Here is a 27,447-nt window from a genome sequence, read left to right as displayed (position 1 = left end):
TACATGCTGCTGAGATATGAGCTGAAGGAAACTCTCCTGTCAGATCTGTTTCATATACGTTACAAGAACATCAAAACAGAAAAGTTCAGCAGGGCATTATTTTCTTTTTTCTTTCTTTCTTTCTTTTTTTTCTTTTAAATTTATATTATCTGACAAAAAAGTCCGGAGGGTGCCAAGTCCAAATGAATCTGGAGGTATCCCTCAACGTTGAGTAATAGCTGCTGATTAGTTTGGCAGAAACAGTTTCCCAAAGCTCTGAAAATGACAGTTAACACGCTTTGTGGCTGCCTTGGAAAAACGCAGCAGGGTTTCTTGTTTAGAGGTCTGCGTTGGGCAGCACTGTGCTCCCAGGCTCATCCCGTGCTTGGCTGGATAATGCTGCATTCGCTGACTCTTCCCTTTGGAATGAGTGAGGCTCTTCCCACAGCCAGGTACGAAGCATTGCAAGGTGGGGCAGGCACAGCTTTCACAGGTTTCCAAAGAAGCTCACTTTTTTTCTTTCCTTGGCTGTAAAGTACAATTTAAAAATGCACAGTAAAGTTAAAAGCAAATGAGAACGCATAAATGAGAAACAGTCTATCATCTTGAAAGCCTGCTTGTCTTTGTGTAATCAAGAGATTCATTCTAGAACCAAGTTCATAGTCATAGAACCATAGAATGTCTTGAGTTGGAAGGAACCTTAAAGACCATATAGTTCTAAGCCCTCTGCAGCAGACACAGTTGCTATCCACTAGATCGGGTTACCCAAAATCCCATCCAACCTGTGCCCTGCTACCTTGAAAAAACTCTTGATTTAGGTAGCACAAAGTATTTTGTAGACAAGCATCTTTTTCAAGATTGTTTTCTCAAGAGTCTACATCAAATCTTCCTTAGTGGAGAGAAACAGGCTCAAGACCTGAAGAAACTTGGTGTAGGTTAGGTTTTGGAATGGGGGCCTCTCACCCATCAATTTAGTTCCCATGGCTCTTGGCAGGTCGGTGCCTGTCTCTCAGAACATCCTCAAGACCTCGCTTGTACTCCAAAATAGAAGCCCAAATTTCAGAACTTCGGAATTGTTTGTAAAATTACATCAGGGATTTCCAATGGTGTTACCATTTAACAGCATTGAGATGGAAAATTTCCCTGGCCTTGCAGTGGGCTAGCCCAAATCATGATGCTATTCGTGATTCAGGATTTTATTGATATCAAATGCACAAAAATATTTTGGGAACAAAAAATGAAAGGTCATGTTCAGGAAAGAGAAAACACTGGGGCCAGTTATTTCATGGCTACAAAAACAAAATTGTTAACAATTCCCCTGAAAATTATTTTTCAGATGCTGTGAATTTGTTTTATAGTACAAATATAAAAATACAACTCCCTTCCCATCCCAATTTCCTTTGATGCGGATTATTTGCTCTAGTGGGACTTTCCAGCTGACAAAATCTTGGAGTACTCATACTGGTGGGAGGCATGTGCCTTTTTGGTCTCTAATATTTCTGTGAATAGTCAAAAGTAGGCAATTCCAAAAATGTTTATAAAAAGATTTGTTTCAGTTCTTCATGGTCTTTTTCCACTCAGACCTTCTAACATTCACACAGGTGATTCATTTGTCTCTAACCTGTTCTGCTGCTGCTTGTGATCTCTTGTACTGACATTGGAAATAGTCTTCTGTCATGGAGAGCACTGGTCTTGTTTACATGCAGTTAGTTAGTCTTTTCTGCTGTTTGGTTTGACAAAATATAATATTCCTTCCCCCCCCTAGGCAGCAACAGGTAACAGTGATTCCTTATATGGCTTAATGATTCAGATCTGCAAGATAGGAAGGGGTGGTGCTTGATGTTTGAAAACAGCATTCTCCTTAGCATGTCCCTGGATGACTCTGTACCTTGTAGGGTGGGCATGTGAGGCTATTCTCATGGCTGAAGAAGCACTGTATGGTATACATCTAATTAGAAATTATATTTTTGTCTGATTGCTTTCCACGTCAAGGTGGGAAGAATCTGTTTCTAATTCTTACTTTGCCACTCTCTATGTCATCTTCCCCCTTCAGGATTTTGCAGTAGCTATACTGCATGATATTTTATTTCGAATAAAGTCTAAGGTTGTTACCTGAAATCTTGGCTGATGGTATACTGCTTCTGTTTTGCAGAGTTGTGAGATCTGAATGGACTATGAGTACTCGGTTGCTGACAGACGTTGTCTAACTTGAGAGATCTCTAATAACTGAGACCTTAAAGACTCTCCCAGCAGTCTACTCATTGGCACTATCCTACCCCATGCCTGTTTTGAATCTTCTTGGTAGCAGTTTGAGCCCACTACTTGTCCTGTCTTTTTGGACATGGCTAGTACAGCTGTTCCTTCCTCTTTGCAGCTTCTTTATATGAATGTATTTGAAGATTGTTGTCATTTCTCCTTTCCTCCTCAGTGTTCTTTTTTTCCCCTCTATTTGTGCAACTTTCCTTTGCCAATCATGTTTTCAGGATCAATGGCCATTCTTGTTCCCACACTCTCCAGAACTGCTCCCCATTTTTCTTTAGGTGTAACCTATAAAACTCAACACTCTATTCATGAGAAGACCTCCCTATGTCTCTTAGGCTGTAATTCTCTTTATATATCACAGAGCAATACTTGGAATCTTTGTGATAGGCCTGCCCTTTAATCTCCAAGGTTTGTTTGGTGACCAGGGTAATGATTTTTTTAGCATACATAGCATTTATTTCCTAGCTGTATTTTACTAAATATCTTGCATACAGTTTCAGTTTGGGTAACCATATGCTGACAGGACATGCTTGCGAGCTCTTTGATTCTGTATCTACAGAAACCAGGAGTGATAAAGGGCCATTGCTCTGGAGATTTCAGTATTTGTTGAGTTAAACATTGCAGAGCAGTCTAGCATCCCCGCCCTTGTCATGAATGAATCTGGAAGGAATGAGTTTGAAGTCTTGCTCTGGTTGACTATAAACCTTTATTATATGTGGGATGTTCCTTGTGGAGAAGGGGAGGCAGTTGCCTCCCAGATGAAACAAGCAGAATTCGTCAGCTTACTCACTGCCCCACAGAGCGGTGTGCAATGGGAGTAATTCAGGGTGCCTGGCACCTGCTGGAGTAGGGAGGCAACCATAAACCCACAGTCAACCTTGACAACTGCCCTTGGCACAGACTGTAAATAACAAAGGCATTTATTTTATTTTTTCTATGGGGATGGAAACAGTGGTGAGAGTAAACAGAGGGAATTAAAACCATCATCTTGCTGCAAACAGGTAGTGGCATGCCCTGGGCTTTCACTGCTGCCAGGCTGTTTCTAAGCCCTCTGCAACCATTTGTACTCAAGGAAAGTTGGCCTAAGTCTTCTCCCCTTACCTTGTCCTCACTGTAACAAGCAGATGAGCAAATCTTTACAGAAAATAAAAAGCAAAGAATGAAGGAGACTGAGGATAACTGCTTAAGTGGCTGACTGCGTAAGACTTCCTCTTGCTCCCCCATATTCCCTTTCTAGCCTCCTTTCTCATCTATATCAAGGGATGCAACCATAGTCCCTTTCCAATTTCATTGAAACTTTACTTTAAATTTGCTTTTATTATATGTTCCTATGACTGGTACTTTGATACCCTTATATCCATTATTTTATTGTGTTATTGTTAATGCTCAACCCATCAGCCAAGACCTGTGATGTTTTTTTCTCCTCTGTAAGGCTGTGTGTACTTGACCTATCGGTGAGTATCCTCGGTCAGGTTGTCACTGACTGCAAAGGACATCATAAAGTTCTTGCCAAAGAAGTTACCCATTAAACATCATCATTACAGTCCTTCCTTTGTGCTGGCCATAGAAATTGCTGGCCACAGTTGCAAGAGTGGGCCCTTGCAACAAGAGGGCAAGAGGGGCCAAGATTGTATTGCTGCTTTTAGTCTCTTGTCTTGTGTGAGATTTGTTCACCAATTTGGTGCTGAATCCCCTTTTCTGAATTTGTAAGTAGATTGAGTGGTCTTTTTTGCTCCTTGGGTGGACAGTGGTTAGAAATACCATCTACTGTAGATGAAAGAGGAGGAGTCGGGGTCATTGGCTCTGGAGATGTTGGACCAGAGAAAGCCAGGGGCTCTTGGCTCAGACTCCACTGAGATGAGAACTGAAGGTTTCAAACTCTTTGTGCATTTTTTTGTCCAGAGCTGATATTCTGGGACTTTTCCAGCACTGAGTTTAGTTCAAAGCACTTGGATGGACAAAGCCAGGGAGCCTTTACTTCTGAGGCTGTTAATTTTACTTCTTTATACACAGAACATTTTTTCCCAATGGACACTAGCAGAACTCTAAATTACCACACAACTGCCCAGGTCCTGACAGGAATATCTGATTGCTGAAAGTTAGATCAGAAGGACAGTGCCAGAGGGCAAAAGATTAAGCCTTCAATTAATTGAACTTGTTTTACCTCTATTAGATTTTGAATAGCTGTGATTTGCATCCCTCTTCTTCCTTGCCTGGGTGTGACCATCCCTGCACTGCAAACTCAGCTCTTCTAGTTAAATACTTCTGCTCGTACAGTGTTTGGAGTTTGTACTGTAAAATGCAGTAAAAAGCATGATTCATTTTACAATTTAAAATGAAAATAACCAGGAAATATATGTAAAATATGACTGTTTGTAATGGTAGAATTCGCATCTACAAGTACTTTTACGGAGAAGTATTTATCCTCCCGTAAAAGAGAGGTGCTAGATGGGTGCACAATCAGTTCTTAATTATCCACGAGCAGTTTGTCCAGGTTGTGGATTAACTGTGCTGTGGAGGCTCTGACACTTTGCTGGCACTGTGCAAGTGGGTTCATCTGCACTCGGAAGCTCAAGTACAGCGTTCCAGGACTGAGTCCAAAGCTTTAGCGAACTGTGTGGCAACACCTAAGTATGTCCCGGCTCCAGTAACATTTATCCTTGTGGTTGCAGTGTTGCAAACATACCTTGAGTTGCACATTAGCTAATACACCCCCTTGGAGTGGAGTGCAGAAATACCTAAGAGATTGTGCAAAAGCTAGGTTGTATCTGGCAAAGCCAGGGCTGAATTAGAGCTAATAAGTCTGGCTAAACTTAAGTTGACTCTATCTGGAGTCAATCACAAAGCTGACCAGTCTTCACTTTCAATGTATGCAAAGTGCTAAAAGATATGCAGGCTGTGTCTCGGCTGTGTTGCTGGGAGTGACTCTGAGCTTCTAGCTCTGGATGCCTCCCAGAGTTTGTCCCAGGCACTTATTGAGCTTAAAGCTGGAAATGTAGCAGTTCCTTTCTCCCTCTTCTCTATTATTCTGTACAGAAGAATGGTTCTGTTCCCCAGGTAAGGTCCAGTAACAACTCAAGACGCAGATGTTGCCTTACCTGTGGCGCCACAGTTACTAAAACAACGTAGGAAACACATGGATGATATGGGGCATTTGAAGTGTTTTTTGTCACACACAGACAGTTTTCTATTTTCTGGAAATTAACTTCTACTGGGATGGTCTGGAAATGACCATGTAGCGGAAGTGTCATCTGTTGTGTCAGCACAGTCCTGTGCGTACCATCATGAAGTCCATGACATCAAAATTTGGAAAAGATTTGGCCCAACGTACTGCTAAAGTTAAAAACACTCATGTTTATCCATTTGCCTTGACTTAGCACTTTCCCACTTTTCTGCTTAATTTCCCAATCTTTATATGGAAATGAAGAAACTGTATATGTCACAAAAACATTGGAGGGGAAAAAGCCATGAATGAGTCACTGAAAATACTGATAAGACCATTGATATGGAGTTGATCCATAGCTTCCAGCCTTCCTGTTTTTCTATGCCCACTCTTCTTGCAGCTTCTCAGGCCCAGCTATGTCCCTCCTCGGTATTCAGAGGTAAACCAGGGGAATTTCTTCACCTCCCTGTAGCAAGGACATATGCCAGAGTCACTGTGCCAAAACGTCACAAAGTCTTTAGCACCTACAGCAACCCCTGACAATTCTCAGAGCTACTTTTAGCAGCAACCAAAAAGTCTTATCACACCCCTGTCTTGGTGACAAATTAAAACTGCAATTTGATTATTACCATCTTTCCAAATAATGGGTTGGGTCTTGCTTCCCCTGACACTGATTTCAAAACTGGACTTGACTTCAGTGGAAGCAGATCTGGTCTCAGGGTATATTTAGAGAAAGTAAGTAGCAGCTATTTTCCCAGTGTTTATTTTACATTTCAGGTTTAGGCTTTTGCAAATGCGGTTTCAGTTGGACTTTGTATAGCTGAGGTTGTGACTAACAATAACAACAGGCAAAGCTGTGACTTTGCCCCAGTCCCGGAACAAGAGGCCACCCTTTCCCTAGAGTCATGCAGAAGGCACATGGTGACTCACACCCTCGTAATTCCTCTTCTGAGTTTCCCCCCACTCTGCGGGAAAGGAACTATTTTCTGTTCTATACTTGTCTTTGCACATGGTCTCAGCCATACTGATCCCATAGCTGTGAAGTGCTCTGAGAGTTCACTTGCACAGAAGCCCACAGATTAGAGGGTTTAGCATCAGAGGAAAGGTGAGCACTGCTATAATGCAGGACACAAAGCTCCATTTCATTCTGCCTGGAGCACAAACCAAATTTTCTTCATGGTGGAAGGCAGTGTTTCAGGGTAAGAACGCATAGCCTGTGCATTGATTTCAAGATGCACTATGAACGCATTCTCTTAGATTTCATCTGACAGCACAAGCCCAGTTTGTTGGTCAACTGATTACACAAGGTGTCATGGAACCTTTTTCTGTGGCAGTTTCATGTGTCAGTTTTAATCATTCATTTATTAAACCATATCCTTCCTCTCAGAGGTACCATCCACAGGTGATAATGTCCAAAGGATTCTAGCACATGCATGTCTTGGCTTCTTGTGTCATTATGGTACTGTAGCATTCATCCCTATCTGCATTCAGCAGTGACCTGCAGAGTATCTTTGTGATTAATGAGGGTGAGAGGCTTTGAAAAGTCCTGGATATTTTGCAAGCTTCCGTCAAGGCTACTTGGCTGTGTCATTCCTCCACGTCATGTTCAGAGTCCCTGAATGCAGTTAGGGTTACCCATTTGGAGAACAGATCAAATAGACTTCCTCAGACTCTGCTTTCTTCAAGATGTGGAGACTGTAGTGCATCTTCCTGTTAGTTTCTACAATTTCCACTACTCATCACCTCCACATTTCTCTCTCTGATGGATTCATATTTAGGGAACTGCCTTCACCAGCGATTTGATTCCTTCCAAAGCTCTGGTATCTCTGTGCTAGTGGATAGCTACACTGGAGGATCACCTCTATATCATGCACATTAAAGTTCCATGTTTCCATGTCACGGAGTGACACGGGTTCATCAAACAGCAAAAATTTAAGGGTCAGCCACATGCAGTTTTTGTGGGTTTTTTTTGCCATGCAAAATCGTGCACATTAGAGCCAAATCTAATCAAAGATTAGAAGATAGAAGACTACTTTTTGAAAAATGTTTAGCGGTTGTATCCTCAGATAAAAATTTTGACCATTTTGACCATTTTGGTTTATATTCTTATAATTCTCATTTACGCAAAGATCTCTCCATCACATAATTCAGAAATAATGCTTCTACCATTGTTAGTCATCTAGGAATCTGTTGGACAAAGTGTCTCTCTACTGTGCGATCACCTGCATACAAAAAGGAAAACCAGCCTCAGTCTTCTTACTGCCTTCTTAAACTGCTCCCAGGATCCAAGTAAAACCTACCTTGGGCAGCCCTACTCTTTACCTAAAGGTGTACGCAGAAGCCTGAGCTTGGTTCACGCTCTGATGTTCTGTGCTGCAACTCAGCAGTGGGTAGGCAATGATTATGGTTTTAGCATGAAAGATTTGCCCTCTAGCACTGATCATGGTTGTCTTTTCTCAGCCAAATGGACAACTGCAGCCTTCCTGCTCTTTGCTCCCTTTGCTGGCTTCCCACACAGCTTCAACTCAGGATGCTGCACAAATGGCGCAGTCTCTGAAATGAAGCTTGTTGGCTCTGCTCTGAGATCAAGGGCATGCTTCTTTCATCTCCACAAAAAATGCAGCAATACACATATCTGGGAAAATATCTATAATCTGAAGCCCTGAGACTAACTAATTCAGTGTAGTGGATCATACAGACATTCTTTGAAAGTCCTCAAACACCACTTGTGTGAGAACTGACTGGGGAACTGGTCTAGTGCCGGCACTCTGAGTAGGTGTAGGCTATTTTTCCATCCAAAACATTTAACTATGCAGCCTGTCAGAACTAGGATTAGACTGCAAGCAAAAAAGTTTCCAGGGTTTGTGGTTAACTCTCATGGGATGCCAATGGTGCTATGCACTTAAGTCACTTTAAAAAAAAAAACAAAAAAACTCCCCAAATAAATGTCCATAAATTCAACATGACTTTGTGTGAAACTGTTGTTCCTCTCAGGCATCCTCTTCTCCCTGTGCAGTGCTCAGACCACTGCCCCCATGAGCCACCTCCGTCCCCGCTGCCTACTGGGAACACGGGGACAGCCGTGGCATGGGCAGGCGGTCGCAGGCCTACAGCAGTGCCTGCACTGTGAGAGCGGTCTGAGCTCCGCAGCCGAGAGCAGTGTTGGCTCATGGTGAGTTTTATCTTCTTTCTGAGCTCCCTGTCCCAGTACATAAACAAATTTGTTTTTGTTTAAAGACTTTCCCACACAAGCGTCTGCCAAGTTCAGAGGACTGCTCTTTGAGATTGATCTCGAAGATTTTTTGGAACAGGAGATGAGATTATATAATAAATTCGGTTAGTCTCAGCGAGGCGGTGGGGAGATGCTGTTTCAGACTGCTACATAACAGCCAAAAAGGATTAAGAAAAACTGAAAGAATCCTCAGAGTATGAGTGGGGAAGGAGTTGGATTTTCAATTTAGTAAGTCTTGTCTGGAAACATTCACAGAGAAGTCATCTTTACACAATGGGATGGATGAAACGTTCTCAGAACAATAAACCTGAGCAGATTAATTTCTCTTAGAAACGACCCTCATTCTCTTCTCAGACATTTTTTTAGTATACTGTTTGTCGTAAATCTTGTTGCGTATCTACGATGCATTGGTTTCCACATAATAGCCCACTGATGATTTAGAGTATTGTCATTTGTCTTAATGCATGGGACAGTGTTGAAATTCCTGTTGTTTGCCAGGCATCCTGGCATCCTGGTGCTTGTCACCCACTTCAGGTCTCACTCTCATAAATATCAAGCCCCTCAAATGCGATGATTAGAAAGAGAAATGCGATGGTTAGAAAAAGAAATGCAAGAGAGAGAAATTCCTTTATCCTGTCAAAATCTTTCAATTTCCACACAGAGCATTTCTTTTCCAATCTGAGCTCAGTAACACAAAATTTTCAGAGAAACAGAAGTTTAAAGGCAATGTCCAACCAAAGATCTGGCCTGGCATCAGGACACCATAGCAGCAGCAGGCTGTGTGCTGGTGGGGCTGTCAGCCCCCTATAAATAAATGCAATAAAAATATAGAATAGTAATAATAATGATGGCATCATCTAAGAGGCTCATGGGAAAATAACTTAATGATGTATTTTGAGAATTTAATAAACTGTATTTGCGTACTGCACAGGGAGCTTCATCGGTTTTACAGTTGCTTCATAGATACTTCTCAAAATAGAACTTGAATTTGACTACAGAGCTGTAAAGACCCTGGGAGATAATAGATGTTCCCAAAACTACCTATAGACCATACAGTGAGTGGTCCATCAAGTGTGTAGCTCAATGTTTTAAAGAGAGAATTTCAAGATTTACAATCTTTGCTGTACAACTGAGCTTATTTTCATTTATGTATGGTTGTTATTCTTACAGGGAAGGAAGTGTTCAGAGCACATCTATTTAACTATCTAACTAAATTAGAAATTTTCCACATAAACCTAAAAAAATCCAGTGGCACTTTCAAAGATAAAAATGAAGACATGTCTATTATATGATATGCCCATTTACTATAGCTTCCTTTAGTGGGAGGAATCTAGTTTGACGTAAATGTGACACTGAGACCTGCTCTTCTTATTTACTAAAAAACTCCAACCCAGCCAATATTCAGTTTGCAAGGTGGGAAGGTGTTGGGTGTTTTCTGGCCACCGGGTAACCTGTTAATGATGAGATGATCAGAGAAGGAAGCAGGAGAAAGAAAAGGATGGCAAGCAGCCTGAGAAAAAGTGCAAATGTTGGTTGGACTCAGTGAGCCTTGTATTTCCTCTCCAATTTCGGATATTCTATGATTCCATTGTTGTAATGTTGGTGCTGTCACTGTGGGAAACAGTGTTCCCCAGACCTCTTTTCCCCCAGGGCTGTGCTAGGATCCACTTCTTCCATGGTTAAAAATCCCAACTTCAGAATTGCTAGCCAACTTTGGCTATTCTGCTTCAGGACTTTCCTCATACCCTGTGGGTGCTGTCACAGGATGGACTCAAGTCCTCATGCTGTCCTTCATCTGCCTGCCTGCAGGCCACGTGATACTGGGCTTAGGCATACTGTTCCCCAGGTAGTGATGCTTCAGAAAAATGAGCAAAAATGGTTCCAGAGAAACCTCGAAGGATTTATAAATTTACATTCTTCAGGATGTGGAGTGGATTACTCAGTCGGTGATTTTTCTTTCTTCTGAGTCAGTGTTGAACAAGTAGCTGGCTGGGCACATCATTAGTGGGGAATGAGGTGCTCTGATTCTGCCTTCTGCATGAGCCTTCTGTTGGAGGTTCTGGCTGCTATTCCTTAGGCAAAAACAGTCTGATCCTGAGACTGATCCTGAGAAATGGAGGCCAACCAGTTCAGCCACCCGTGCTTATCTGTGCAGCATCATTTGGTTATGTTGGCCATACCTTTTAGTCTTTAACTGTTCTGTGGTGTTGCCAAGCATTTTAAACAGGGGTGAACAATTTCATTTGGGAGTAGGTTGTCTCGGTGCTATATAGTCTGTAGCTACTTCTTCTAATTGTTTTCCAGCTGACTTAAGTCAGTCAACTCCTCTGACACTCTGAGATGAGGTCTCATATCAGATGAATGCAAAGGCAAAATCATCGTTAGTGTTAGGAAGGATGGATATGTGCCATTCTGTAAAAACCTGGGGAACAACTTATGCTCCATCACTTCATAAAAGGGGAAAAAGCACTTTCTCCACTTATTAGATATGATTTATACCTAACAGCCGAAGCAGGTATCCCTGTGATTACTTACTTTTGTAATGAGACACTTTTGCTTCCTTTAGATGCATTGATTTAACTTAAGGCTGCCATCAAGTACTTGGAAAATCTGAAAAACAAGACAGGCGATGAACTTCTTTCCACTTTTGCCCTTTTTTAGTGTGTGTGTGGTTAGAGAAAATATTTTAGAGCATCTGTTAGCCAAATTGCAAGCCAATATGCTCCAGTTGTAAAAACTTACTGCATTATGTATCATTCCCCAGAATCAGAGCTAATGAAACTTGACACAATAACATGGTCAAATATAGCCCCTATGAATAAAGCTGTTGCTTTTCTCATAGTGGTTACTCCAAGAAAACAAAGACGAAGAGTTCATGCCCCAGTTTTCTTTTGGACCCTGTACAGCAGGAATGTTCATAAGATGCCTTTAAATATAATTCCTACTTCCTGAACAGCACTCCTGCTGTGAAGACTCACAGGCAGTATAAGATGATGCAGCCTCATGAAAAGGCAAATTCCAGAAAAATGTACATCCGCATGCTTTTAAATGCGCCCAGCTTCTACTAGTTACACAGATCGTCACTTCCAGCCATTGCTTCTGGAAATCTTGGTCTTTTGGTCATGCCATCATGTTTTTAAACGAGCTGTAGGAAAACAGTCTCCACATGCCTGCTCAGTTTGGTGGGCAAAATAGTCCTGAAGTGATCCAATCAAAATTATTCACTAGTTCTGACTTGCTCAGTGTGAAAGTGACTTGTTGTTCAGTTAAATGGTATCTGTACTAGATATCAAGGCACTGATTCTAGCTCTCTGAGCTATATTCTCAGAAATGACATGAAGTCAATGGGGCTGATTCTCCTCTTCCTCTGGTATCCTAGTCACAGAATCAATCAATCGCAGAGTCATAGAATGGTCTGAGTTGTAAGACCACCCAATTTGAATCCCACTGCCATGGGCAGGGCTGCCACCCCCCAGCTCAGCTGCCCAAGGCCCCATCCAACCTGGCCTTGAGTGCCTCCAGGGATGGGGCACCACAGCTTCTCTGGGCAGCTGTGCCAGCACCTCACTGCCCTCTGAGTAACCTATTTCTGCTGAATATCTGATCTGAATCTACACTTTTTCATGTTAAAAACTGTATCTCTTACCCTATCACTGCTCTCCCTGATAAAGAGACCCTCCTCATCTTTTCTGTAAGCCCTCTTTATATACTGGAAGGCCTTCTGATCCTTTGAATTACATTGAGTTACTTCTGATCTAAATGAATGAGGTATCCATCTTTCTTCAACTTGAGACAAGGATTTAGACCTGAAAAACACAGACTTAGGTAACAGCAAGTATCCTGCCTCCTCAGATTTGTCTTGCTCACTTGTTGGTGATGCACTTTATCCCCATGAGCCAGAGAAATGGGTATTAAAGGTATGGTTGCTCCTCATGTGACTCCCTCTGTCCTTAAAACATTGAAAAGAATCAGGATTGAATATAAAATGTTGTTTCTCTTGGAGACTTTTAAAGTGTTCTTGAATTGCCAAAGAAAGAAAGAATATGTTGCCAATGCAATAAATGTCTTTCTAATATGCTGCGACTCAGCCAGAGGTCTTGCATCACAGTCCCTCTTAGACTGTATAAATCTGCAGTTCCTCCCAAAATCTACCACAGCCACAGCTTCCTCAAGCAGATTCCTCTCAGCACCATGCTTAATACAAGCAATTACTAGGGGAACCTGCAGATGGAATGAAAGGCAGGGAAGTTGTCTTCTTTTTCTTAGAATAAGCATTACTTTATTTTGATAGATGGAGTCTGTAAGCTTTTTGGATTAGGAATAGAAAGAATAGTTCTGTGTGTTAGGTTGTTATGCTGATTTACACAGAGGCGCCCTGATAATTTCAGTATTGGTGTCTAGGCTTTTCCATATGCAGGGTAGTTTTCTACTTTCTTTTCTACCCGATTCCTGCTGAATGGAAGGCTTCCACGTGCTGTAAGCCCCCTCCACTTCACCCATTTGGTTCAAGAGCAAGTTTGCTGAACTCCCCAGCAGCTCATGTTTATTTTCTTAAACTAAGTTTGAGTGCAAAATTAAAGCATTTCATTTGTCCTTGGCAAGTTAAAATGAGTATTATTTATACAGCACGGTAGGGGTCTGTAGCTCTTTGCGAACAAAAAGAAACTGAAATACCATGGCATGGACCGGACTTTGCTGACCATGCCAGGCACAATGGAGCATGTATAGGCAGAGCTTGCATAGCTTCACCGGGTGCCTCGGGGCTATATGCTCTGCTCCTCACAGCTGGTCTGTCTCATCAGGTCATTTCACTGGAAAGACATTGATACACTTGTGTTATTTGGGCACAGCCACTGAGGAGACTTTGCAGAGCATCTTGGTGCTGCTTACATTTCTGGCACCAGCTCTCACAAACTCTGCCAGCCGGATTTTATGACGCCTCAGTGGGGTATTGCCAGCAGTCAGCTCACAGTGCCATAGTCCTCCAGGTGGAAAAACTGCCTATCTTCAGCTCTGCAGGTAAGCTTTTACAGTCTCCACAGAACTCCAGGTAGGTTTTTCTTGCAGCTGAAGCAAATAGCACCAGGGGAGTTCACCACACTGATGATTCAACTCAGTTATCATAAAGTTGAATTATGTTGTTAAAATGCTGTTAAATATTTTTAACATTTCCATATAGCTTTGTTAGTTAAAAACTAAATCTGTTTCAAAAATTCTTTATGCATTCAACTGTAATTAATTTTGACCTGACATTGAGGCTGAAAGCCCACATTCAAAAAGCATCTGCAGTCTCTCCTAGTCTGGTAACAGAGACAAAAGATCCTTCCCATTGCTGAATTTAAGGTGGGAATGGGCATAATAAATTGTGAAAGTTTCAAGAAACTGAGACAAGTAGGACGTGAAAATAGAGCATTACACCATTTCTTTATGCACATTTCATAGAGTATGTGCATATGTACTCATGAATGCCTCAATACAAAATATTCCTCATAAAAATAAGCTGTGCCCAGCCTCTTGTCAAGTTTCACCCCTTTATTAACGCCTGCAATTTCCTGAAAAATCAGTGCCGTTTCCAAAAAATCAAGTCTAAATCAAGTTACAGCAATTTTGTGAAGGTGCGCTGTACTCAGGCAGTTTAGAGCTAGAGCATTACTGTGAATTATCTTTTTTCTCATTTTCCTCCATTGCTACAGTACTAGATAAGAGTTATATTTATGAACAAGTAATTTACTGTAAGTTGTTATAACTCGCCCTTCAGTTTTATGCTATGAACTTTAGCATATGTCAAAATCAGAGTGTTCCATTTTTAAGCCTGTCACAAAAACATTAAACATACTTTGCTGGAGACGTGAAAAAAAGTATTCAGTCACTTGAATGTCTCTCCATTCCCCCCAAACATAAAAAAAGTGCAAGTGGGAAATGCTCACCTAATGTACAAAAGTAACGTCTAATAGCTGGAAAAGGTCTGAAGATCCTTTCAACTGCAGGTTAGAGAGATGGTTATCTCTGGGAGGACATTCCTCATCTTTTCCATATGTTCAGAATAAACTGTCTTTTGTGATTCCGAAGCTCCCTTGGCAGGAGAGGAGAAGTGTTGAAATATTGTATTTCACAATTTTCCAGACCAAATGCTAACTTATCTGAACGATACATTGTTGTATGTATGATGCAGTAAATAAGCTCCCCAGTCCTCTGGAAGTAGATAATAACTTTAAGTTTTCATTGCTTTATAGTCAAAGAGGTATCTCGCAGTTATCATAAACGTTGTTGAGCAAACAGTGATATGAAGCCAAGGATCTTTTTTTCACTTGTAGAGAATATTTTAATTTCAGCGCCTCGTTGAAGACAGCTGATTATTCCCCTCTCATCTGTATAGTGATTGACAACTAACTGAAAAATTTTGATGTTACAATGGATGAGACATCACTGACCATGAGAAAAATCCATTCTTCTTAACAAAGATTTAACTTTTATGTTATTTGAAAAAAAACAATATGAGTGGCAATGGTTGGTATGGGCAATGTGCAGAAGCTTTTGTCCTACCATGTTATGTGTGATTTTAATTCTGAGTAATTCTTGGGGAATCACGTCATTGAATTTGCACAATTTCTTTGAGTGTGTACACAAGCTCTCACGAATCTCTCATTACAAAATATACCCAGAGAACTCAAACTGTTCACAATCATTTCATCTCCTTAAGGGAGGATGGGTAGCATTTTGGTACATATTTGTTGCTTCTTTAGCAGCCATCTTTCCTGTGATTTCATGTGTTTTAACAATCAAGAACACTTCAAGAGCTTTGTTATTAGAAACTACATTAAATCTTTTTCATAATTCATGTTCTTTGTCTGCTTTCTTACCACGAACAGTTCAGAAACTTCTCCATAAGTGACCATGGGCTGTCTGATACTTATTGCCTTCTTTACTGCTCCAAACCAGATAATTTCTATGCTTATTTTGGAAAGATTACAAACGCCTCTTTTTCCCTTTTTTTATTTTTTTTCCCTTTGAGGGAGGAGTTTTCTTGACATTTTTGATGGAACAGTATCAGCTTAGTTGTCACAGTCCTGGTCCATGGACTTGAGCAAATAAAAACTTGTAAGTAAAACATAAAGTAAGCTTTAAATCATGATGGTTTTGTCAGCTTTCAAAATCCTGTGAACTAGACAGACCAGTCCCAGTTTACATATAGTATAGACAGTATTCGGTCAATTATATATATCTATGAGATAAAATCGTTATAATTACAAAAACTTTTCCTATCTAGGTTCACCATAGCAGCAGCTCTTTTGGTAGGCTAATGACTTTGAAAATTATTTTCAAGCGCCTTCTTGCCTTTTATTCACAATAGAATTCATCCTTGTACATTCATTTTTATGTTGTTTTAAACAAAATTTAGGACACTTTTTTGCTAAAAGTGCTGCGTAAGTATAATGTGTTAATTTTTTTAAATCAAGATTTCAAGATTCCATCTGAAAGAGAAGGTGTGGAAAAGCCTGGGAAGGTTCCTACGCTAGGATCTTAATTCATGAGAGACCCATCAGAAGATCTGTCTCTTAGTGAAGTGCTGGTGGAAGAGGTTATGGGCTTCATATGGACGGAGAAAAATGCCAAGTCACTGGGACCAGACAACATTTACCCAGTGGTTATACATGAATCCTAGGATGAAATAACTGGACTTTGATGTTTCACCTCACATTTAAAACTAATTTGGTGTCTGAAGACTGGAAGTTGGCAAAATAACACCATTTTCAAATTGTTTTAACAAGAAAAAAACCCTAACAGAAAAACACTTCTGTTCAAGAGAATTTGAAGAGAACTACTAATTAGTAATCCTAATGTCTACACTTGGGCAAAGCTGTAAAAATATAAATAATAAACATGGACATAATGAGAAACGTAAATAATAAACATGGTCAAATACGCTGTCCTGAAAAGTCAACATGATGTTTGTAAAGAGAGGTCTAGCATTGAAATTCTTGAAATCTGATTTATTAAATCTTATTTCTCTGAAGGAGACAACTAGTGTATAGATAAGTGATGTTCCATTGATTTAGTCAGTTGAATTCTTCTTTCTGCAACAGCATTACCAACACTAAGAAAAAATGAAAAAACATAGGATACGAAGTCTTTATATGCAAAAATAATTACTGGAATGAAGGGAAGCAGAGAGTAGAAAAAATGGCCTATTTCCATGGTTGGAATGTTATCAGTGGAGTTCCAGATGGTCTGTTCTAAAACCCACGATGAAAATATCCATACAGAATCTGGAAAAGAGCTTAATAGTAAGATAACATTGGTAATGCTACTAGGCTTTTCAGAATAGTCAGGTGATGGCTGACTGTGAGCTACTGTGGAGAATTTTGCAAGAATGGGTGGTAAAATGGAAGACAAAATTCCATATAAATAAACATGAGGTAATGAACATTGTAGAAGGAATTTGAAAATTTTGTGTAAAATGCTAAGGGTCAGGTAGTTATCACTTCTGTTTGAGATGTCAGGCTTATAATAATTACATGAAAATGTCATGTGCTCATTGTGCAAAACCAAATCAAATGTTAGGAAGCATTAAGAAGGTGTAGAAGAAAACTATCATGGTACAACTCACTATAAGCCTATGGTTCCCTTGCACCTAGAGTAGTGTGCAGGTCTGCATCTTCCCTTCATCTTTGTAGTGGAGGAGCAGGTCTCTCCTGCCTTCATCTCCGTAGCAGAGGAGAATTGAGTCTCAAGACGGGGGTCCAAAGGTGACTGAAGGGTGGAAGCATATACAGCTGATAGATGAATGATGCTCTTCAGTCTGGAAAGGAGAGCACTAAAGGAGAGTTATGGCAGCAGTCTTGCACAGTCCTGGATGAGAGGGCAAGAGAGAACAGGAACGAAAATTCCCAGCATGAGATCTCCACTTGGAAGCTTCTAACAATAGAGCCCGATACAACACTTAAAAGCAGTATGCTTACAAAACACTTACTGAACCTTTTCCAAAAGCATATCGTGGCACATACGTAGGAAACATTAACTGTTTACACAACTGCTGGTTAATATTTTCTGATGGATTCTTAGTTATTTACCAGGATTACAAATGCAAAAAAGAGGCCTGAGATAGTTTCATTTTTAATAAATAAAGCCTGAAAAACAAAGGCATAGCTATGTTTTGTTGTTTTTCTTTTATTTCTGACATGTGAAACAATTTTCCTGAGCTTGGATTAATTATTTACTTAAAGATAAGATGAATCCTATTACAAAAAAAAGGTGATTGCCTGATTGACAAGAATCATTAATTCCTTCACTGAGTCTTCCTTATGTGATCAGTGAACGAAATAAAGGGTAGCTGGGGTACTCCAAGCCAACAGGCAAAGAGAAGGTGGCTGAGAGTGCAGAAAGGGCAGGGAGGAGTTAGTACACCTGGAGGAAAAGGCAAGGAGTAGCTCATGGGAGGAGAAATCCAATAAGGGAGCTAAAGAGGGAAAGTGTGGCAGTAGGTGTATTTCTACAGTGTGTCCCTCCGGGTCTTAGGTATCAGTTACACACATTCAAGCACATTCAACTTTAATGTCATTCTAGTTTTAGTTGATTTTTAAATTACTATTTTTATTACTTATTTGTTTATTTTTAATTTTTAATCTCTCTACCAAAACTAAACATTGCAAATTCTCTGGGGCATAGACATGATGCTGTGTGGTTTAGACAGTGCCTAACACAGAGTGTCAGTGACGCCATTGCAGGGATATGCTTTTGCAAATAAAAAATCATAGGAGAGGGTTGTTGGAGATGAAACCCTGAAATCACGCCTTGATTCTAAATGTTTCTTTGGTATTTGTTTCTGTTATTATTATTCTTCATTTGAGTAAACAAAAGCATTAGTTCATCTCATTAAAAACATCTGAGAAATGTAGCTCAGCAGCCAAAGTGAGAAAATTCACCTTGAAATCTTATTGGCTATCTTCTTGAGAGAGGTGTAAATCTTCCTTTATTTGGCTTTTATTTCTGAATTTGGCTCTGCTCCTGGAAATCTTCCCTGAGGCTTCCATTGCTATAAATGTTGCAAAAGTAGCCTTGCTATTGGCAATGCCGTTCTAATTACTTTTCTGATGGGTCAAGAGTTGTCTTGTGGCCATCTCAAGAGAGTCTTGGTGCTGTATTCCTAATTCATCATTTGGAGTCATTCTGGACATCAGGCTCTTGCTGCCAATCAAAACAACTGCGTGTCTCAGGGTCGAGCTGTCAGTCCATCCATGTCTCTGCAAACAAACCTGGCTTTCCATCTGATGGCTGTGATACAACAGGATGGATTCCCTGATGGAAAGGCAACAGGAAAATGAAACTTTAAAGAAAAGGAATGGAGAAGGGGGCTGGGCCATGGGAACCTCAGAAGAGCAGTTGTAGTTGACCTTTGCTTGTGCTCTTGTTCTGGGATCCTCATCTAAGAAACAAATTCACTCTAATTTTGGAAGAAGACCCAGCTGCCCACTGCACTCTTTTCTAAACTGAGGAAAGATCTTGGAAGTAATGCAGTGACTTTGTAATAGGTGTCTAACTTTGCTTGGGTAAATGAATGCCTGGGGGTGCTTTTGAGAAATAAATTCTGTCAGGGACACACAGTGAGGGCTCTGTTTGACAGTGAATCAGATCATTTTTACAGTAACAAGGCAGGAAGTTCAAGCTAGACAACTAGAAGAAGTCATCCAGGCAAAAAAAGAAACCCCATGGAGCTCAAATACAATTGTTTGTTTTACTCTGAGGTCTGTGCTGAGGGCAATCCAACTTGCAGGAACTGCAGAGGTGCTCGAAGCAAGGAGGCTGATAAATGAATGAATTTCAGGGGGCAGGAAATGCTGATGCCAACTTAATTGGGTGCAGTTCTAAGACTCCACTGTAACCTTTGAGCTCTGACTTTAAAAAAAATGTTACACAACCCTGCACAACACAACCACAGCACTTAGCAGCTGGGGGAAGGAGAAGGGAAGGGAAGAGAAAAGGGGTAAATAACATGGTGACTTACTTTGTTTTTAGTTCAACGTTTATCTTTAAATATTTTTTTTTCCTCTGAATTAGTTTCAATAAAACCTGCATTGCTCGTGGAGCTCCTTCAATAAAAAAGTCACTGTTTGTTATACGATAACACTGAACAGACTCCAGGCACTCCATTTTCTTATCTTAGATATACAGTGGAGCATAACTCAAGCAAAGGGGAGAAGTTAATGCATCTGTAACACTAGGTAACAGAAGCAACAGTAGCATGTTAGTGTAGTAATAACTCTCACATGTGGAATATCTGAAGATGGGTTTTATTGAATTCAGTTTATTTTACCAGGATAAACCCTTGAGATATGGATCTCATTTACAAGATGGTGTTGGCAAGAAGGGAGATTATTACAAGCACATGTGGAAGATAAGTATACAACAAAAAGTGAAAGACCTGTTTATATTCTTAATTAGAATCCCTTTATCACCAAAACGTGAAGTGAAAAGGAAGGCATTAGATATAACTATTCCTTGTTGGTATTTATAGCAACAGCACTTCCTATTCATATAGCACATTTATTCCCTGGGTATCTTAATGGTGATCAAAATAAAGGCAAAATGTTCTCCTTTGGTGCACATCAGGCCTGGCTAAACCCGCTTGGTCCCTGTGGAGCAGCTCACAAGGGCCCAGCATGCCCAGCAGAGCCATGCAGCCATGCTTAGGTAAGGCCGACATGCTGGGGCAAAAGCCAGGAGAACATCGAGTTCAGTGGAAATTTCAGGAGAACTGAAGTAGGCAGAGTGTAAGTGTTCAAAGTGGAATTTGACCAGGATTAACCCCTTTGATCTTGCTAAAAATACTCCGAGCACAGGCATCCAGGACTAGGCTTCTGTATTTCGCACAAAAGGCATTAAAACTTATGTTTATACGAATGCGTTTTTTGGAATAGTTACCTTTAAAGTGACCTCTAAACAGATACCAACCACATTGAAGTTATATGTGGTATGCTGGCACTCGAGGCTATGAGGTGATGAAGTGCTTTTCTTTTCACAAGGCAATTTTGCTTGATAATCAAATGTCTCTGGTAGGTAAATACAAAACCTCTCTCCTCTATTAGAGAGTTAGTATGTTGTGTTTACAATGTATTCTTTTGGTCTGTAGTTAACATACTTTAAATACCCTTAAAAGTAAATGGCTGCCTTCCAGCCAATGACATTTTCAGGCTATCAAGTAGCATATTTTGCTCAGAAGTGTGGTTCTGGTTCTACTCTGCACCACAGGTTCCCCCTCACTGTGCAGCTGCAAGCAGCAAAGTCCAGTGTGTTTTTGAGCTCTCAGACAGAGAGATCAGGCTTGTCCAGCCATCCTGGGGTCTTGCAACGGCTGGGATAAATGTAGTGGAACGTGACATTATTATGAAAAAATGTGGGCCAAAGGAAAAAAAACAGGGCCTTTTTTGAATGGGAGCCTTCAAGATTTGCTATTGAACACTCAACTAAGCTGTAGGATGTTCAGCTGGGGACCCAATAGCAAAACTGTGGTAACTTTTATCCTTGTGGGCTGCTCACAATGGGAACAAGCTGTTGGGTTACCATTGCATTATCTGTAGGCTACAGGGCGTTTGTAGGCCCTACTTTGCTAACACTTTTTATGTCATAGTGGTGTAAGTACATAGGTTGCTTTGATAGTAATGCCTCCCATTTATTTCCATGGAAACAATACCATTACAAAGTGCAAAATAACACTTTGATAGAGCAAATTCTAAGCTATAAAAGACTATTTTTCAAAATAGTGACCACCTTTAGCTCTGCATTTTTGCCAGCGATGAGCAAGAGCCTGCATGTCACACCCGTAACAATCTGCATCAGCAGAGCTGACACACTGTTGCTGTGACCACTGCTGAAAGGCACTGCCCACTGCCTCACTTATGCTCACATTCACTGGTTGGTCTCTACAAACATCCAGCAAGTGTCAACGAATGTCACTGGGTGCCATTTTTTCTGTATGGAGGAATTCATGACAGGCACCAATTTGTCTGACTGCCCCTCTGCTGCCATCTGTCACATGGCAACAACATGTAGCAGAACACTGATGGAAATGTTCAGCCTCTACTGTCATACCACCAACATCTGACTCTGATACTGAGAGCCAACACCATAAAATAGGAGCCAATACTTTCAGAGCAGAGCTTGTATATTTGCATTGGAATAGCAGGCATTTCTGTTTCAAAAGAGAAACTGCCACCAACTCTGGCATAGAGAAAGCCAACACAGCGGCCTGCTTCATATTGCTACAGAAAGGAGATTTACCTAAAGAAAAGTAGGAAGAGTTGAGAGATAGGGATGTGTGGGTTATTTCACTGATTCACTGTATGTTCTTGGGTGATATCTTCATGAGGGCAGTTTTGCACAGAGAGAGCACAGAAAATACCTTCCTGTTTGCATGGCAGATGTATCTGTCTATGGGAACCACCAAGGGCACAGTAGTTGCCTCTGTAGATGGTATGCCATAACCTCCTTTTCTCCTGAGTTTTCTGGATGCTTGGACCTCTGACAAGCCAAGTCTCATATCTTGCTAATGGTGGAGTGGCTGTGAAGGGCTCTCCAGTGTCCCCAAGCTCCTCAGCTCTTGGGAATGTTCTTGCTGTGTAACTTGCACAGAAGCTTCCTCCCAGTCACTACCCGCAGCCATCTGCTGGCAGAATAAAACATCAGCCAGGAATATTCACTCAGATTAATTGGCTTTGGTGATATTTCCACCTTTGTGTATTCATTTTCTGTTTGAACAATGGTATTTATTGCCACAGATGTGCTATGGAAAGCTGATTTGGGGGAAAACGTCAATATTTGTTCTGAAGAACAACCAGACCCCAATTCAGAAACACACTTACTGACTTGAAGTACGTGTATGTGTCTCATTGCCTTTGTTGAATGAAACCTGATGCTGGGAACAGAAGCGATGCCATGAGCTTTCACTGAACAATTAAGACAAACTGGTCGTTGTCCAGCCTGAGTCAAGACTGTTTAGCATCTGTCCTCACTGTACTGAATCTGAGCAGATAAATCCCATGCCAGCGATCTGCAGGCATTTGAGGAAAACATAGCTCTGCCATGGATGCACAGAAAAAGAAGGAGGTAATTTTAATTTTAAGAGCAATTGCCATGGTAGTAGTCTTTGCAAAGGCTGTGGCAAGGAGACCAAAAAGAATGTGGCTGCTGAAAATGTGGTAGAAATAGTGTTTGGAGGTCATATCCCCCAGTAGGTCTTCACAGGTGTTTGACAGACCGGGGTTTTAACACAGCTTGCAATAAGCAAATTATGATATTTGGCAAGGGGAAGATTTGCAGCCAGGGAGATGCTGTTGGCTGTCTTTAAAAAAATTATTCAGAGTTGCCTGTACTCTGTAATGTAATTATAATCTGTAGGTTTCTGGACATGCAATGCCCACTGAGCATACCCCCGCCACTTCAAAGACTCTGTAGGAGTGGATGGCCCACTCTGCTCTCTTTGTCAGGACAAATCCTGGAGCTGTAGGTAGGGAGAATGATGGGGTGGGGAGAATACAGAACCAGGTCTGAGATTTCCTGAATGTGATGAATGAGGGCTTGGATGGTAGTTTAAGTTATTGATCCAACCCATTGATGTCCCTTGCTGAATTTGGCTCAGCTGCAGATTATCCTTAGGCTCTTCCCCTGGCAAGGTTTTACAGCTGTGTTGCTGAGAACAGGTGCAGCATCTCAAAGGAGGCAATGGGTGGTTGCAATGACTTCACATCTGGTGTAGTTGCATGGAGGCCTCCTATTCCAAGAAGTACAGCCTGTCCAAGCTTACTCCACCTCTTGTTTTGTCCACAGGCTAAATCATTTTCTCCATCTTGATTTTCATTTGGAATGTGACTTCCCTGCTGCTTCATGAAATACGACATCCTCCTTCTCTTCTTCTCCCCCTGCTCCTGGAACACGTAGAATTGAGTATCGTGTAGTTCAGATTTACCCATATGTCCAAGTTCAACAAATTACCAGCCAGAAATTTTAATCAGATATTTAATCTTTCAACCATGTAAGTGAGATTTTGTGTTTACAGTGGCAGTAGGCCAGCTTAACCTCAGAGAAGAAAGATTGTTAGCAGTGTCCTTGAAGCTGGGGAGCTGGAAAGCAGTGATTCTGCTGAGCAGGTCTGTCTGACCCATGGCTCAAAACTACACCAACATCAACAGGTTTTTATGGTTTTTAAGCATTGGAAAGTCAAGGAAAACATTCTCTTCTTTGGTATATTGATGGTATCTGCTCTGTGCATTCCAAATTATTTAAAACGGTAAGGAAAAGAACAAAGCTTTGGTGACAGGGAACTTCTGCAGATAAACTTGTAATGCATGCTGCTCTTGAATTTACCTTTTCTTTTTTTTTTTTTTTTTCAATAGACAGTGTCTTCACAGATCAGACAAATGCCAATAGTGAAATTGAAGAATCTTCCTGTTTCACTGCTGGCTTGCACAGATGCATGTCTAAGTGAAGGCACATGTGCACAACTAATTCCCCATGTCCTGCTTGTAAGGGTCTCGGCTGTTGCTCAAAGCAGGTTATGAACATGTTGGTTGTTGTATTGTTAACTCTGGAACCTGTTGCAAAGTAGCGTAAGAGGAGCACTTTTCAGCCATAATCAGTGAACAGCACTATGGCTGAATGCCAGATAATAATTTCACCGTGCATTGTTGTTGAAGATTTGTATCCAAAATGTTTTCAAGCCAAGGGCAGGGCACCTTTAGAACATTTGCCTGTCACCAGGGTTGAGCTGTGGTGGTACAGTATCACTGTCTGTTTCGACCTACGTACATACCTGTGCTTCCTGGAGCTTGTGTAACCTTAGATTTGGATAGGAATCTTGACCTCACTATTCAGACTTCTTATGTAGAACTGTGAAACTCTTTGGGGGAAGAAAAGCCTATTTCCTCAGTGTGGATGTGTTAACAATCAGTGATTCCTGCCAGTCCATCAGTATTTCCAGTGGTGGAAGAACAGTTTGGGAGACATGAGAGTTCTGAACATGGAGTCTGAAAAATAGGTAGCTTGGCTATTTGCATTTTTCTGGTGGATATGTGAGAAGTGAATGCTATGAGATACATTCAGACTGTTTATGCTTCATTTGACAGTGGGGATGTTACAACACTGTGTACCAGGGTCAAGGCTTTAGTACCTTGTGAACCCTCTGACACTTTGCTAGAGATGCAGACAAATGCTGCTTGAGATAGGACTACATCTTAGTAAGGATGTGTATATAGTTCCTGTCTTACAGACTGACACAACCTGTGTGATTTCTAAGCAAAACACACCACTTTATGGTCTCCCAAAATGTAAATGCTTCCTACATCTTTGATTGCCACAGTTTAATTGCAGTTGTTGTTCACATGCCTTGTTTAATATGATTAATGTCATAACAGGTTTGTGGACATTCCTCAGTTCTTTACCTTGACAGTGGAACAACACTGGTGACAAAGTGCAGGTTAGGGTGTAATGGATCTCTCTTCTTTTAAGGAATTACCTAAGAGTGCTTACAAAGATATCAGCCTTGACATCTGCTGATTGGGTAATTTTATTCAACTTTGCTTCCAACAGAGTATTTCTATTTCATCCTAGAACTGTCAGAAATGTTGCTTCTGATTTAAGCGGTATTAGCACATCTGTCCTATAGAAAATGAGCCATGCAACAGGGAGAAAGAAGTATGGAGTAGATATCGGCTGTAGGCATACTGTAGATCAGAATAGATGTCCTTTTGCTCAGTCCAGCATTTGATTGGCAGATGAAATATGGCTTCTACATTTATAGGAGCAGGAATATTCACTAGCATTGGAGATGGTGCAATTTGGATTGAGACCAAGACACTGAGCTGAAGCCACTTTGGTGGCACTGATGGATGATCTCTGCCTGTCAATAGATAGAAAACAGCCATCCATTTGCATCGTCCTGGACCTTCCTTCAACAGTTTGCACTCTTGACCTGAATATACTCCTGTTTCACTTGAGGGTGTTAACAGGGGCCGGGGTAATGTACTAAATGTCTGGGTCGCTTTTGGAGGGATGCCAATAACTAATAGATGTATAAATCTACACTTCTGTTGTTGGACCTTGTATTTATCCAGTCATTCAAGGATCAATTATCTCTTTGTGTTTCAATGTCTTCCTGTCAGTTTGATGACCTGCACTTCTGGCAGATAGTTCTGATCATCCTTCTTGCTTGTAATGATTCTACCAGTTGGCTAATACGATCAAGATGAGCTTTTCTGGATGAGAGCATAGGTGAAGCATAGGTGAACACTAGCAGCTGAAGGTAAACCCAGTGATAACCCAGGAGCTACAGAAAATGGAAAAGATTTTTGTGCAGCTGACATTAGATATAGTACCCTTGGTGGGAGGTATGCACCAGAGTTGGTCAATGGCAACATCCATAGTTTAGGGGTGCCCTTGGGTTCCTCACTGGCTGCAGAACTGTAGGGACCACTGAAATTTAGGTAATCTTTGTGATTAGCCTGCCAGTCAGGATCAGCATCACCCAAATTATTCCTGACAGTAGTTTTATCAAGCTGTATCAGTGTTTCACTACCTTTAGTGTCAGAAAGTATGAGTTGTATGTTTGATAGAAATGTCCCGCTCTGTAATTTGATCTCATATTTTGTTGTTCTATCTGCAATGGCTGACAATTTTTTTTTAACTATTTATTTGCAGCTGTGTTTTATATTTCCAAAAGTATTGTCGTATCTCCCCTCTGGACTAAAAAACCCCATTTTTTTCATTCTTTCTCTGCAGGTAGGTGTTGTCTAAGCCTCTGGTTATTCTTGACTTTCCCCAGTTGCTCCAAATCTTTTATGAAACATGTTCAATATGGACAAAGTTATTTGGCAGATGCTTTGTAGGTGCTGAGCGGAGTGGAAGTTCTTCGAGTCTTATATACTCCCATTTCAATATCCCCATAATTTGGAGGGTTTTTTTTTTTCCCATTGCCATCATAAAATTGACCTCAATGTGTTGTCCCCCACATTGCCCAGTTCATTTTTGGAAGAACTGTTGTCTCTTCAACTTCCCCACCTGCCTTTGCATTTGGAAAGCTGAGAATATACTTCTAACTAGAATACTTTACTCCAGTCCTTACTGATAATATTATATTTTAATATTTTTTTTTTCAATGTACAACAATCATTTTAATTCTGATCTACTCTCCTAAAATGTTTCCAATCTCTTCCAAGAAGTGAGAAATCCCTTCTGATGTTTTCCAAGTTTTTAATAAAAATGTTGACCTAAGACGGCCCCCTGTGGAACTGCAGTCAAAGAAACTTTCCAGTCTGGCAATTACTTATTTCCAGCTACTTTCTGAGCAGAGTTTTCCAAGTGTCTGAGCACCTGCCTTACAGTAGCTTTGACTACTCCATGTTTTCTTATAATTTTCTTGGAAAAATATATTACATGACAATGTCATAAAGCCTTGCTAGTGTCCATATATGTGACATCAACTCAGAAAGACCCATATTGTGCTAGACAGGAAAATTACGTAGAGCTTAACAGGGCTAGTGTTTGACGAAGTCATGTTCTTCTGCACCAGTTATCACCTAAGCAGTCTGATTGTCATCTGGTGGTTTGGCTATAATATTTTGTTCTCTTATTTTTCTGGAAATAAAAATCAAGCAGGCAGGCAATTTATTGTTTTGGGACTTCTCCTTATGAAAACAAGCACCATATTCACTCTTTTTTTGGTACTCTGTAACTTCTGTTATTGTTTTTAGATCTCTGAGACTGACTTTCCAAATTTGCTGGAGTTAATTTCATCAAGCAAAACTGATTTGACAATATCTAACTG

This window comes from Numida meleagris, chromosome 2 (assembly GCF_002078875.1).
Source record: "Numida meleagris isolate 19003 breed g44 Domestic line chromosome 2, NumMel1.0, whole genome shotgun sequence".
NCBI classification, from domain to species: domain Eukaryota; kingdom Metazoa; phylum Chordata; class Aves; order Galliformes; family Numididae; genus Numida; species Numida meleagris.
This window is presented reverse-complemented; position numbering follows the sequence as displayed.